Source organism: Panulirus ornatus, chromosome 14, assembly GCF_036320965.1.
Source record: "Panulirus ornatus isolate Po-2019 chromosome 14, ASM3632096v1, whole genome shotgun sequence".
NCBI lineage: Eukaryota > Metazoa > Arthropoda > Malacostraca > Decapoda > Palinuridae > Panulirus > Panulirus ornatus.
Window position 1 is genome coordinate 43,658,241 of NC_092237.1, and position 16,139 is coordinate 43,674,379.

The following is a 16,139-nucleotide window of genomic DNA, read 5'->3' on the forward strand; positions in this document are numbered from 1 at the left end:
TGGGAAATGTAGCTACGCTGGCCACTGAACCTCTTCACCTTAAGATGACAGACAGGTGGACCGGGCTCACATGTGGCAAAGGATTTCTAATATCAGTAAGTACAAAGCATTGCACATCGGTAGGGAGCTGGGGTATAGATTCAACTGAGCTACAGATGGTAAATATGAAACCCAAAGACGTGTAAGCAGGTCATAAAAGCTGTATACAAATGCGAAGAAAAATCCAAGATTCATGGGTAGGGCTTTGCGAACTCAGGCCCCTATAAAGTAGTCGTCACGTACAGTTTACTATTGCGTTCCTGCCTTACATAACGTGTAACATTTTGATCATCCAACTGGTAAAACAGAGACACAGAATAGAAAGATTACAGCGGTGAACTGCCAACTAGATCACATTACGGAACGACTCCTGTGAGAGCCGACGAGACTTCTTCCACTTTACAAATGAGAAGGTTTACAGGTGATCTGGTACAGGTCATCATTATTAGGAAAGGATTTGGAGCATTTCGATCTAAGCAGCTGTTTAAGGTTAGATTTAACTCCACGTACAGTAAGGGAGACAAACTCATGTGCAAATGTTTTACTTCCAGTGAGGTGAATTAACACAGGGAACGATATACTGGTTATAGTAGGTGAAAGCAAGAAGATAGATACATTGAAGCATAGACTTGACATATTACCTCGCATCAAGTCCACAGTCGGCATTATTCAAGCCTCTTTAGTCACATATAAAGTTCCAGGTATGTCTCTATAAGTCAGCTGTCTGCTCTCCCACTTTTACCGTTCTAATTTGAGGTTCTGTTCTCTTCCGCTACCACAAACAGCTTCGACAGGACCATTGGTCTGTTACAGTTTGCCTTCCTCTGTATTCGTGTGGTAATGTCATGATGATGGGAGGAGGTTTGAACACAGTAGACGGTGATAACGACAGCAGAGAAACACCACAGCAGAAGTCGTCCCGTGAGGGAACCAAGGGTCGACCTCACTTGTTACCACGAAGCAGATCGTTCGAAAGACAAACTATATTTTGGTCATTGTCAGATTTGCTTTCCAGTATCGGACGGTGAGATGTTCAGGAGGACACAGACACGACGGATGTTCGCCCTGATCTGCCATATATACCGCAGCAGTCTGACCCCCTCACCAGACGAACCACAAGACACTGATGGGATGGCCACCAGTGGCAAGCAATGTGAATGCTACCACAGGTGAATGGAATGAGCTGCAAACACAGGAGGGAATCCCTTAAGCTGCAAAGACAGGAGGGAATCCCTTAAGCTGCAAAGACAGGAGGGAATCCCTTAAGCTGCAAAGACAGAAGGGAATCCCTTAAGCTACAAAGACAGGAGGGAATCCCTTAAGCTGCAAAGACAGGAGGGAATCCCTTAAGCTGCAAAGACAGGAGGGAATCCCTTAAGCAGCAAAAACAGGAGGGAATCCCTTAAGCTGCAAAGACAGGAGGGAATCCCTTAAGCTGCAAAGACAGGAGGGAATCCCTAAAGCTGCAAAAACAGGAGGGAATCCCTTAAGCTGCAAAGACAGGAGGGAATCCCTTAAGCTGCAAAGACAGGAGGGAATCCTTTAAGCTGCAAAGACAGGAGGGAATCCTTTAAGCTGCAAAGACAGGAGGGAATCCCTTAAGCTACAAAGACAGGAGGGAATCCCTTAAGCTGCAAAGACAGGAGGGAATCCCTTAAGCTGCAAAGACAGGAGGGAATCCCTTAAGCAGCAAAAACAGGAGGGAATCCCTTAAGCTGCAAAGACAGGAGGGAATCCCTTAAGCTGCAAAGACAGGAGGGAATCCCTAAAGCTGCAAAAACAGGAGGGAATCCCTTAAGCTGCAAAGACAGGAGGGAATCCCTTAAGCTGCAAAGACAGGAGGGAATCCTTTAAGCTGCAAAGACAGGAGGGAATCCTTTAAGCTGCAAAGACAGGAGGGAATCCCTTAAGCTGCAAAGACAGGAGGGAATCCCTTAAGCTGCAAAGACAGGAGGGAATCCTTTAAGTTGCAAAGACAGGAGGGAATCCTTTAAGCTGCAAAGACAGGAGGGAATCCCTTAAGCTGCAAAGACAGGAGGGAATCCCTTAAGCTGCAAAGACAGGAGGGAATCCTTTAAGCTGCAACGACAGGAGGGAATCCCTTAAGCTGCAAAGACAGGAGGGAATCCCTTAAGCTGCAAAGACAGGAGGGAATCCCTTAAGCTGCAAAGACAGGAGGGAATCCCTTAAGCTGCAAAGACAGGAGGGAATCCTTTAAGCTGCAAAGACAGGAGGGAATCCCTTAAGCTGCAAAGACAGGAGGGAATCCCTTAAGCTGCAAAGACAGGAGGGAATCCCTTAAGCTGCAAAGACAGGAGGGAATCCTTTAAGTTGCAAAGACAGGAGGGAATCCCTTAAGCAGCAAAGACAGGAGGGAATCCTTTAAGCTGCAAAGGCAGGAGCGAATCCCTTAAGCTGCAAAGACAGGAGGGAATCCCTTAGTCTGCTGCTCACGGTGGAAATAAGAAGAATCAAGGGAGACATGATGACCCCTGACGACGGTAGCGTACAGCAGTTCTGTGAGAGTCCAGAACAGGAGAAGACAGGAGGGAGTTGGGTAAGCCAAGTGGACGGAGGGATCTGTGGAAGTATTCCCTCAGCATCAAAGTTGTGCACTCGTGGTGCAAGCTGTGCCAAGAGGAAGTGAGTGCCGCTACTATGAAAGAAAATAGAAAGTTTATGACAAGATAACTGAGATAAGAGGCGGGACCCCACAAGTTTACACAGACAGGTCATAACATGCAGTTGGTAAGAGACACACGCGCGCGCGCTCGCCTGGCTGATGCTAGGGGTGGATATAAATATATACACATGAGAGTAAGGACATGGCACATATAATACTCCCTCCCATCCTCATCATATAAAAGGATTTATTGTTGTAGTGTTGATGCGGTGAAGCGCAAAATGTCTGACTTGCGAAGTTAATAACTTCGTAACAATTTCGCACGTGCACTGACTGTGTGTGTGGGGTTAGTTAGGTTGGAGTAGTTCCCAACTAAACCTAATTAATTACGATAGATATCTGACCTCGCTGGACGCCGCTTCTTGATCACCGTCCACCTCACTCTCCAGCCCTCCACACAAAGTGATGTACCAAGTTTATTGCTGATGTTAAGACTGGCAGAGATTTATATATCAACTCTTGTACTGATAATGTTGGCAGGACACAAGATAAGAGAATAACGTTCCATCATTCTTGGTGTTTGGTTCATCCCTTCCCCCAGTCATGAACACGTGGGACGTTTCCTTGATCATATTTGGGCAACGCCTGTTAACTTTAGTATACTTTTCAGTGTTGAATTTATCCTTAAAGTTCGTACAAAAAAAAAAAAGTTCTGCTTTTATTTTTCCACGAAGATTCCCTTGTGTTAAGTGTGGGGTACGTATCTTGCTCGAGTGTGAGCCGCCTCCACAGGATCTCCCAAGGCGGCAGGACCACACCTCCCTCACCCACCTAACACGTCAGGATCCAGGAGGATCTCTCTGCTCGTCTTCTTTTGGATGTGATAAATTCCCAGGTACAGAGTCGTGGACGCTGCCATCAGCCACACACGGCTGTGAATATTGTTATGGTGCAGAACACACACACACACACACACACACACACACACACACACACACACACACACACACACACACACACGCACAAAAAATGTACCCTTCAGGCTTGTGGTGCGCCTATATGATACTCCACTGAGGATTTCCCAGTGGAGGGAGACGTCTCGCTAAGGTAGTACAGTATCTTCACTGGTCATCACTTAGATACTGACTTCATAAAACATCGTTTTACATACACAAGCTCGCAAGCATTTACAAATTACTGAAAAAAGGAATCCACTCGCAAAGTAAAGAAAGACGATGTATATTCCCTGATATCCACAGAACCCATGTGGTCGAGAACGCAGTACAGATGATCACCACCAGTAAGGGCGATGGTCCAGGTATTCGGCACGGGAGCCACGCTCTCCTCGTAGTGTGTTAATCATGTTCTGCCCAAGTCTTATATCCAGACATAAACATGCTTAAGAAAAGGTAAGTATATGATTTATTCTCCATGAACCATAGGCATGGATGATCTATTCACGTCCATCTTCATCAAGAAGTAAAGAGATGTCTGTGTTCCGGCTGTCACTTGAGGTTTTTTATTGTTGAAGGCTACAGTCACGGAACAAAGCCCACATCAAGGCTGGGCCTCAAGTGAAATATAGAAAGTATTATGAGACGGGAAAAGACAAGACAAGGGAAAGTATTTACGAATTTTTGAGAAAATGTAAAACCTGTCTTTGAAATGTGTCAGGTTCTAGTTCTTGAGAGAGACATGAGAAGGTGGAGAGTTCCTAGGCTCTGCCGTAAATGGTTGGTGGGCAGAGGGCGAGATAGCGCCGGGGTGGTGACTGCCTCTCACTACCTACCATCCTTGGTCGCAACCCTCTTCATGGCAGCTACCTCCCTCCCTCGCCCCGCGCCACCTCCTCCAGCCGATCAGTCATCGCCAGATGGGCATTATCGATCACGGTAACTTGCTGTTGGCTGATGATGTGAGAAATAACCTGGCCAAGTGAGGAAAACCTAAATGTTCTTGTACCTGGGAAGGTCTTGTTGAACCTGGCGGGGATTTTCAGGTCACGGAAGGTTAGTAACATTAAGGTGTATGATTGTCGTGTGTGGGGTTTACTCTGGCTTATTGTCCTACCGGACAGCCGTCTGCTTCAGGTGTCACTAGGAGTGAAAAGCCACCGTGGCGAGGCTCTGGTTTGGGGGAATACAGACTCGTCAAAGAACTCCCCACCGCAAAGGAGTCTACATTTCGCTGCTTCTGGAAGTAGACTGCACGTGCCCTTAGAAAGGCCCATAAGATAATTATAATCAGTGAAGTAAAAAACTCTGGCTTACTGATGACGAAGCAGGAATTTCCGCTGCCTTTACGTGGGTCGGTGTGTTTACCTGGCCCAACACCACGGGTCGACAGAGCCACGACACTGATGACCTTAAGATTTTCAGCCCGAAAAAAGATGTCCTCCCTAAAGTGGAAGATGTTTTTAGTTAACGATTTCTTGTAATCGTTGAAGATTTGTTTTTATACGAGTTCACCGTCGATGTACGTAGTGGTCAGCGACTCCTGCAGCAACCGCAGTGAACTGGCCTCACATGCTTGTAGCGGTGATGGTTCACCGACCGCAGTGACTCCTGCAGTAGACGAGCAACACAGGCTGGAGACAACACACACATCAGCTGGCTGGCTGGCTTGTTATCCCTGGCGCCCCAAGTGTCAGCCAACCATGTATAACGCGGTGGTAAATCTGGTTGTAAAAGAAGATAAAAAAAAGCATGACTGTCAGTCAGAGGTCGTGTGGTCTGCGTGTGTCCAGTGCCCACCCGCCAGAAGATTGATGTGGTAATTCGCTTGCACGTTGGCGCCCTTGTGAGAGATGGTGTGGGTTGACCAAACCAACGTTGAGTTAGGAAAAGATTCCGACACACAGTCAGAGCCACGCGAGGAGCAGTGGCTCAGGCGGCATTAAGCAAGAGGTTGTCCAGGTGGGGTAGGGGAGAGGCACAGTGACGTCCGGAGAAGCATGGAGAGAAATTAGATTATTCGCTCGCAACTTCGTCCGCCAGAAAATGCTCTCTGTCGTCTCCACTTGGTCATCTTAAGGTGATTATGTAGCGCACGTCATAAACAAAGTGATAATTCAGAAGGTAAGAGGAAAAAAACTTGTTAGCGTGTAATCCCTTTTGTGGCCATGTTGAAGTGAGATGCGGGTGTACCTGACACACTCATTTGAATATATCTTTAGGTTTGGTTGAAGCATTTACAAACACCATCACGAGCCATGAAGATAGATTGTATTTATCCATTGTCAGCAGCGATGCCAGTCTCCATCATGGGTAAGTGTAGGACGAGAGCGGCGTCCAGCCCAGGCGTGGACGCCAGGTGGTCATGAACGACTGTTACTCATTGTTTATATTGACGTGAGATAGGATATCTCCAGCTGTCTTACCAGCTCTAGTGGTCACGCTGTTTACAATCTCGGCGTAGGGACAACATTTATAACCAGTTGTTGATGGTACTGACGGTACCACAGGGATGGTACTGACGGTACCACAGGGATGGTACTGACGGTACCACAGGGATGGTACTGACGGTACCACAGGGATGGTACTCACGGTACCACAGAGATGGTACTGATGGCACTACAGAAATGGTACACGATCGTACTGACGGTACCACAGGGATGGTACTGACAGTACCACAGGGTTGGTACTGACGGTACCACAGGGATGGTACTGACAGTACCACAGGGTTGGTACTGACGGTACCATAGGGATAGTACTGACAGTACCACAGGGATGGTACTGATGGCACTACAGAAATGGTACAACAAGATTGTACTGACGGTACCACAGAAATGATACAGCAGAATCATACTGACGGTACCACAGGGATGATAAGGACCTCGGATGACACAGAAGCTCCATCACAACTATGACTACTGCCATCTCCACCACTACCAACATCTTGTTCACCAGGAACAACCATCTCACTACCCATCTCGTACTGACACACACACACACATTAAGTAAGTATGTGTGTACACTGCACCTTGAGGTTTGATGCGACCGTTATGTGGGAGGCGACTCTCCCTCCCGGCTACACTGACGTAAGGGGTAAAGGGCGCGGGGCGATGCCACACGAAGCTGCTCCACCTGCTGGAGGGTATGGGAGATGAAGCATCAAGAAGAGATCACTGCCGTAGACGAGAAGAACCAGGAGCTGCTGCTGACGATGGACGAGTGCTCCTGACGATGGATGAGTGCTCCTGACGATGGATGAGTGCTGCTGACGATGGATGAGTGCTACTGACGATGGATGAGTGCTGCTGACGATGGATGAGTGCTGCTGACGATTGATGAGTGCTACTGACGATGGATGAGTGCTACTGACGATGGATGAGTGCTGCTGACGACGGATGAGTGCCACTGACGAAGGACGAGTGCTACTGACGATGGATGAGTGCTACTGACGATGGATGAGTGCTGCTGACGATGGATGAGTGCTGCTGACGATGGATGAGCGCTGCTGACGATGGATGAGTGCTGCTGACGATGGACGAGTGCTACTGACGATGGACGAGTGCTACTGATGATGAGTGCTACTGACGATGGATGAGTGCTACTGACGATGGATGAGTGCTGCTGACGATGGATGAGTGCTGCTGACGATTGATGAGTGCTACTGACGATGGATGAGTGCTACTGACGATGGATGAGTGCTGCTGACGACGGATGAGTGCCACTGACGAAGGACGAGTGCTACTGACGATGGATGAGTGCTACTGACGATGGATGAGTGCTACTGACGATGGACGAGTGCTGCTGACGATGGATGAGCGCTGCTGACGATGGATGAGTGCTACTGACGATGGACGAGTGCTACTGACGATGGACGAGTGCTGCTGACGATGGATGAGTGCTGCTGACGATGGATGAGTGTTACTGACGCTGGACGAGTGCTGCTGACGATGGATGAGTGCTACTGACGATGGACGAGTGCTACTGACGATGGAAGAGTGCTACTGACGATGGACGAGTGCTGCTGACGATGGACGAGTGCTACTGACGATGGACGAGTGTTACTGACGATGGACGAGTGCTACTGACGATGGATGAGTGCTACTGACGATGGATGAGTGCTGCTGACGATGGGTAGAGTGCTACTGACGATGGATGATGCTACTAACGATGGATGAGTGCTGACTATGGACGAGTGCTACTGACGATGGACGAGTGCTACTGATGATAGATGAGTGCTACTGACGATGGATGAGTGCTGCTGACGATGGATGAGTGCTACTGACGATGGACGAGTACTACTGACGATGGATGAGTGCTGCTGATGATGGATGAGTGCTACTGACGATGGACGAGTGCTACTGACGATGGACGAGTACTACTGACGATGGATGAGTGCTGCTGATGATGGATGAGTGCTACTGACGATGGACGAGTGCCACTGACGATGGATGAGTGCTACTGACGATTACGAGTGCTGCTGACGATGGATGAGTGCTGCTGACGATGGATGAGTGCTACTGACGATGGACGAGTGCTACTGACGATAGATGAGTGCTATTGACGATGGATGAGTGCTGCTGACGATGGATGAGTGCTACTGACGATGGATGAGTGCTGCTGAGGATGGATGAGTGCTCCTGACTATGGACGAGTGCTACTGACGATGGACGAGTGCTACTGATGATGAGTGCTACTGACGATGGAAGAGTGCTACGGACGATGGATGAGTGCTACTGACGATGGACGAGTACTACTGACGATGGATGAGTGCCACTGACGATGGATGAGTGCTACTGACGATAGACGAGTGCTGCTGACGATGGACGAGTGCTACTGACGATGGACGAGTGCTGCTGACGATTGATGAGTGCTGCTGACGATTGATGAGTGCTACTGACGATGGATGAGTGCTACTGACGATGGATGAGTGCTGCTGACGACGGATGAGTGCCACTGACGATGGACGAGTGCTACTGACGATGGATGAGTGCTACTGACGATGGACGAGTGCTGCTGACGATGGATGAGTGCTGCTGACGATGGATGAGTGCTACTGACGATGGACGAGTGCTGCTGACGATGGATGAGTGCTACTGACGATGGATGAGTGCTACTGACGATGGACGAGTGCTGCTGACGATGGATGAGTGCTACTGACGATGGACGAGTGCTGCTGACGATGGATGAGTGCTGCTGACAATGGACGAGTGCTACTGACGATGGACGAGTGCTACTGACGATGGACGAGTGCTACTGACGATGGAAGAGTGCTACTGACGATGGACGAGTGCTGCTGACGATGGATGAGTGCTGCTGAGAATGGATGAGTGCTACTGACGATGGACGAGTGCTACTGACGATGGAAGAGTGCTACTGACGATGGACGAGTGCTGCTGGCGATGGATGAGTGTTACTGACGATGGACGAGTGCTGCTGAGGATGGATGAGTGCTACTGACGATGGACGAGTGCTACTGACGATGGAAGAGTGCTACTGACGATGGACGAGTGCTGCTGACGATGGACGAGTGCTACTGACGATGGACGAGTGCTGACGACGGAGATGCGTGACGATGGAAGAGTGCTACTGACGATGGACGAGTGCTACTGACGATGGATGAGTGCTACTGACGATGGACGAGTGCTGCTGACGATGGACGAGTGCTACTGACGATGGATGAGTGCTACTGACGATGGATGAGTGCCACTGACAATGGACGAGTGCTACTGACGATAGATGAGTGCTACTGACGATGGATGAGTGCTGCTGACGATGGACGAGTGCTACTGACGATGGACGAGTGCTACTGACGATAGATGAGTGCTACTGACGATGGATGAGTGCTGCTGACGATGGATGAGTGCTACTGACGATGGATGAGTGCTGCTGACGATGGATGAGTGCTCCTGACGATGGACGAGTGCTACTGACGATGGACGAGTGCTACTGACGATGGATGAGTGCTGCTGACGATGGACGAGTGCTGCTGACGATGGACGAGTGCTACTGACGATGGACGAGTGCTACTGACGATGGATGAGTGCTACTGACGATGGATGAGTGATACTGACGATGGACGAGTGCTACTGACGACGGACGAGTGCTACTGACGATGGAAGAGTGCTACTGACGATGGATGAGTGCTGCTGACGATGGACGAGTGCTACTGACGATGGAAGTGTGCTACTGACGATGGAAGAGTGCTACTGACGATGGATGAGTGCTACTGACGATGGACGAGTGCTACTGACGATGGATGAGTGCTACTGACGATGGACGAGTGCTACTGACGATGGACGAGTGCTACTGACGGTGGATGAGTGCTGTTGACGATGGATGAGTGCTACTGACGATGGACGAGTGCTGCTGACGATGGACGAGTGCTATTGACGATGGAAGAGTGCCACTGACGATGGATGAGTGTTGCTGACGATGGACGAGTGCTACTGACGATGGAAGAGTGCTACTGACGATGGACGAGTGCTACTGACGATGGAAGAGTGCTACTGACGATGGATGAGTGCTACTGACGATGGACGAGTGCTACTGACGATGGAAGAGTGCTACTGACGATGGATGAGTGCTACTGACGATGGAAGAGTGCTACTGACGAAGGATGAGTGCTACTGACGGCGGAGGAGCCGCTAATGTTGGTAAACGAACGCCGTCCAAGTAGATGACGTTGGTCACTTGAGAAATGTCCTGGTCTGTTCACTGGCGGGAGACTGTAGTACTCGGGCCTTCAGTCGTTGAGGTGGAAAATCTCTGCCTTTGACTCTGGTTCGCCAAGTTCACTCGAGATCGGCGTGAGGTCAGGGGTCATCAGGTGCAATAGCTTTCCAGTTCTCAGTGTAGGGGGGGGGGGGGGGGGGTTTGGAGTAATTCCCATCCGTCTGGAGAGGGTGGAGCGGCCTAGAAGGATTGGTGTTGGACGGCGGGACTCAAGTGTGATGTTGGGATTTAATTTTTTTTCTTAAGTTCTGGCACCTATTGAGGTGGATTGTCTCCACGAAACATGTAGTGCTCCATGTATAGAAAACTTACATGTTAAATGAAATTGTACAAACTCCTACTGAAGTGAGATTTCACTTTATATATATATATATATATATATATATATATATATATATATATATATATATATATATATATATATATATATATATATATATATATATTATCCCTGGGGATAGGGGAGAAAGAATACTTCCCACGTATTCCCTGCGTGTCGTAGAAGGCGACTAAAAGGGGAGGGAGCGGGGGGCTGGAAATCCTCCCCTCTCTTTTTTTTTTAATTTTCCAAAAGAGGGAACAGAGAATTGGGCCAGGTGAGGGTATTCCCTCAAAGGCCCAGTCCTCTGTTCTTAACGCTACCTCGCTAATGCGGGAAATGGCGAATAGTTTGAAAGAAAGAATATATATATATATATATATATATATATATATATATATATATATATATATATATATATATATATTTATTTATTTATTTATTTACTTTGCTTTGTCGCTGTCTCCCCGGTTTGCGAGATAGCGCAAGGAAACAGACGAAAGAAATGGCCCAACCCACCCCCATACACAATGTATACACACACACACGTCCACACACGCAAATATACATACCTATACATCTCAATGTACACATATATATACATACACAGGCACATACATATATACCCATGCACACAATTCACACTGTCTGCCCCCATTCACTCCCATCGCCACCTCGCCACACGGAATACCATCCCCTCCCCCCCTCATGTGTGCGAGGTAGCACTAGGAAAAGACAGCAAAGGCCCCATTCGTTTACACTCAGTCTCTAGCTGCCACGCAATAATGCCCGAAACCACAGCTCCCTTTCCACATCCAGGCCCCACACAACTTTCCATGGTTTGCCCCAGACGCTTCACATGCCCTGATTTAATCCACTGACAGCACGTCAACCCCGGTATACCACATCGATCCAATTCATTCTATTCCTTGCCCTCCTTTCACCCTCCTGCATGTTCAGGCCCCGATCACACAAAATCTTTTTCACTTCATCTTTCCACCTCCAATTTGGTCTCCCACTTCTCCTCGTTCCCTCCACCTCCGACACATATATCCTCTTGGTCAATCTTTCCTCACTCATTCTCTCCATGTGTCCAAACCATTTCAAAACACCCTCTTCTGCTCTCTCAACCACGCTTTTTTTGTTTCCACACATCTCTCTTACCCTTACGTTACTCACTCGATCAAACCACCTCACACCACACATTGTCCTCAAACATCTCATTTCCAGCACATCCACCCTCCTGCGCACAACTCTATCCATAGCCCACGCCTCGCAACCATACAACATTGTTGGAACCACTATTCCTTCAAACATACCCATTTTTGCTTTCCGAGATAATGTTCTCGACTTCCACATATTCTTCAAGGCTACCAGGATTTTCGCCCCCCTCCCCCACCCTATGATTCGCTTCCGCTTCCATGGTTCCATCCGCTGCCAGATCCACTCCCAGATATCTAAAACACTTTACTTCCTCCAGTTTTTCTCCATTCAAACTTACCTCCCAATTGACGTGACCCTCAACCCTTCTGTACCTAATAACCTTGCTCTTATTCACATTTACTCTTAACTTTCTTCTTTCACACACTTTACCAAACTCAGTCACCAGCTTCTGCAGTTTTTCACATGAATCAGCCACCAGCTTTGTATCATCAGCGAACAACAACTGACTCACTTCCCAAGCTCTCTCATCCACAACAGACTTCATACTTGCCCCTCTTTCCAAAACTCTTGCATTCACCTCCCTAACAACCCCATCCATAAACAAATTAAACAACCATGGAGACATCACACATATATATTGTCATATTCGCCATTACCCGCGTTAGCGAGGTAGCGTCAAGAACAGAGGACTGAGCCTTTGAGGGAATATCCTCACTTGGCCCCCTTCTCTGTTCCTTCTTTTTTGATATTAAAAACGAGAGGGGACGATTTCCAGCACCCCGCTCCCTCCCCTTTTTGTCGCCTTCTACGACACGCAGGGAATACGTGGGAAGTATTTCTCCTCTATCCCCAGGGATAATATATATATATATATATATATATATATATATATATATATATATATATATATATATATATATATATATATATATTATCCCTGGGGATAGGGGATTAAGAATACTTCCCACGTATTCCCTGCGTGTCGTAGAAGGCGACTAAAAGGGGAGGGAGCGGGGGGCTGGAAATCCTCCCCTCTCGTTTTTTTTTTTTTTTTTTTTAAATTTTCCAAAAGAAGGAACAGAGGGGGCCAGTTGAGGATATTCCAAAAAAGGCCCAGTCCTCTGTTCTTAGCGCTAACTCGCTAACGCGGGAAATGGCGATAGTTTAAAAGAAAGAAAAGATATATATATATATATATATATATATATATATATATATATATATATATATATATATATATATTATCCCTGGGGATAGGGGAGAAAGAATACTTCCCACGTATTCCCTGCGTGTCGTAGAAGGCGACTAAAAGGGGAGGGAGCGGGGGGCTGGAAATCCTCCCTTCTCATTATTTTTTTTTTTAATTTTCCAAAAGGAACAGAGAACGGGGCCAGGAAAGGATATTCCCTCAAAGGCCCATTCCTCTGTTCTTAACGCTACCTCGTTAATGCGGGAAATGGCGAATAGTTTAAAAAAAAAAAAAAAAAAAAAAAAAATATATATATATATATATATATATATATATATATATATATATATATATATATATATATATATATATCCTAGTTTACACCAGTTACCCATTTGTCGATCAGCCATAAAGGTAAGGACGAACACTTGGGGTTCATGTGAGCCAGTTGCCCTCTCCGGAACTCGAACACGGGCGCGAGAAAATTTATGGGTCACATCACTTAACCACTACGCCACGGAGGTGGGAAGGTTACTAGTTTAACCTAATCCTATTACTTCAGCACCACAGTGTTACCAACACTTACTGTAACCCTCTACCTCAGCACCACAGTGTTACCAACACTTACTGTAACCCTCTACCTCAGCACCACAGTGTTACCAACACTTACTGTAACCCTCTACCTCAGCACCACAGTGTTACCAACACTTACTGTAACCCTCTACCTCAGCACCACAGTGTTACCAACACTTACTGTAACCCTCTACCTCAGCACCACAGTGTTACCAACACTTACTGTAACCCTCTACCTCAGCACCACAGTGTTACCAACACTTACTGTAACCCTCTACCTCAGCACCACAGTGTTACCAACACTTACTGTAACCCTCTACCTCAGCATCACAGTGATACCAACACTTACTGTAACCCTCTACCTCAGCACCACAGTGTTACCAACACTTACTGTAACCCTCTACCTCAGCACCACAGTGTTACCAACACTTACTGTAACCCTCTACCTCAGCATCACAGTGATACCAACACTTACTGTAACCCTCTACCTCAGCACCACAGTGTTACCAACACTTACTGTAACCCTCTACCTCAGCACCACAGTGTTACCAACACACTGTAACCCTCTACCTCAGCACCACAGTGTTACCAACACTTACTGTAACCCTCTACCTCAGCACCACAGTGTTACCAACACTTACTGTAACCCTCTACCTCAGCACCACAGTGTTACCAACACTTACTGTAACCCTCTACCTCAGCACCACAGTGTTACCAACACTTACTGTAACCCTCTACCTCAGCACCACAGTGTTACCAACACACTGTAACCCTCTACCTCTGCACCAGTGTTACCAACACTTACTGTAACCCTCTACCTCAGCATCACAGTGTTACCAACACTTACTGTAACCCTCTACCTCAGCACCACAGTGTTACCAACACACTGTAACCCTCTACCTCTGCACCAGTGTTACCAACACTTACTGTAACCCTCTACCTCAGCACCACAGTGTTACCAACACTTACTGTAACCCTCTACCTCAGCACCACAGTGTTACCAACACTTACTGTAACCCTCTACCTCAGCACCACAGTGTTACCAACACTTACTGTAACCCTCTACCTCAGCACCACAGTGTTACCAACACACTGTAACCCTCTACCTCTGCACCAGTGTTACCTACGTTACTGTAACTCCCTACCTCACCACCAGTGTTACCAATACTCACTGTAACCCCTCTACCTGAGTACGATTGTTACCCGTACTAACTATAACCCATTACCTAAGCACCAGTGTTGCCAACCCTTATAACCTCCTACCTCATCACCAGTGTTACCAACACATAACGCCCCTACCTCAGCACCATAGTGTTACCAATACTTACTATAACCCTTACCTCAGCACCAGTGTTACTAACACTTACTATTACCCCCATACCTCAGCACCAGTGTTACCAACACATTATAACCCCCTACCTCAGCACCACAGTGTTACTAGCACTTACTCTAACCCCCTACCTCAGCATCAGTGTTACCAACTTACTATAAGCCCTTACCTCAGCACCAGTGTTACCAACACTTTACTATAACCCTCTACCTCAGCACCACAGTGTTACCAACACTGTAACCCTCTACCTGAGCATCAGTGTTACCAACACTTACTATAATCCTCTACCTCAGCACCACAGTGTTACCAACACTGTAACCCTCTACCTCAGCATCAGTGTTACCAACACTTACTGTAACCCTCTACCTGAGCACCACAGTGTTACCAACACTATAATCCTCTACCACAGCACTAGTGTTACCAACACTTACTGTAACCCCCCTACCTCAGCATCAGTGTTACCAACACACTTAACCCTCTACCTCAGCACCAGTGTTACCTACATCACTGTAGCTCCCTACCTCAGCACCAGTGTTACCAACACATAACCCCCCTACCTCAGCACCAGTGTTACCAACACTTACTATCCCCCCCCCCAACACCACAGTGTTGTCTGCACTACATCATTGGGTCAGCATGTGGTTGTAGCAACCCGCGGCTGGAACACACTTGTTGGCCAGTCAGTTCACTGTTGCCAGAATTTTAGTGCCATGTTGAACTGCCGTAATGTTCCGCTCTCTGCCATGGTCGAGAACATCACCACACTTGACTTCTGGAATTATTAATTCAGGTTCAGTGAATGGCTGAGGGGGGGAGACTGTTGATGATCCAGAATTATGGTGTTGAGAACTGAGCATTTCTTATTATCTTTCCACGTCATAACGAAAGGTGAATATGAGGGAAGTGCGTTTGTATTGATTCGCTCGTAATGATCATAATAGTAATGGTGATACTATTATTATTATTATTATTATTATTATTATTATTATTATTATTTATCATTATTGTTATTGTTATTATTATTATTGATTAGTTATTAAAATATACAAAATAATGTATGCAGTAGCTGTGATCAACAACACTTTAATTCAGTGATCATTAGATGGAGGTAAATACCATGAGGAGGCCACCTGGGAGGCCAGCTGGTCGAGGATAAATATAAGTGTGATCATACGTACAGTCCTGCGAGACGCACTAGAACCACAGTTACCGGACCC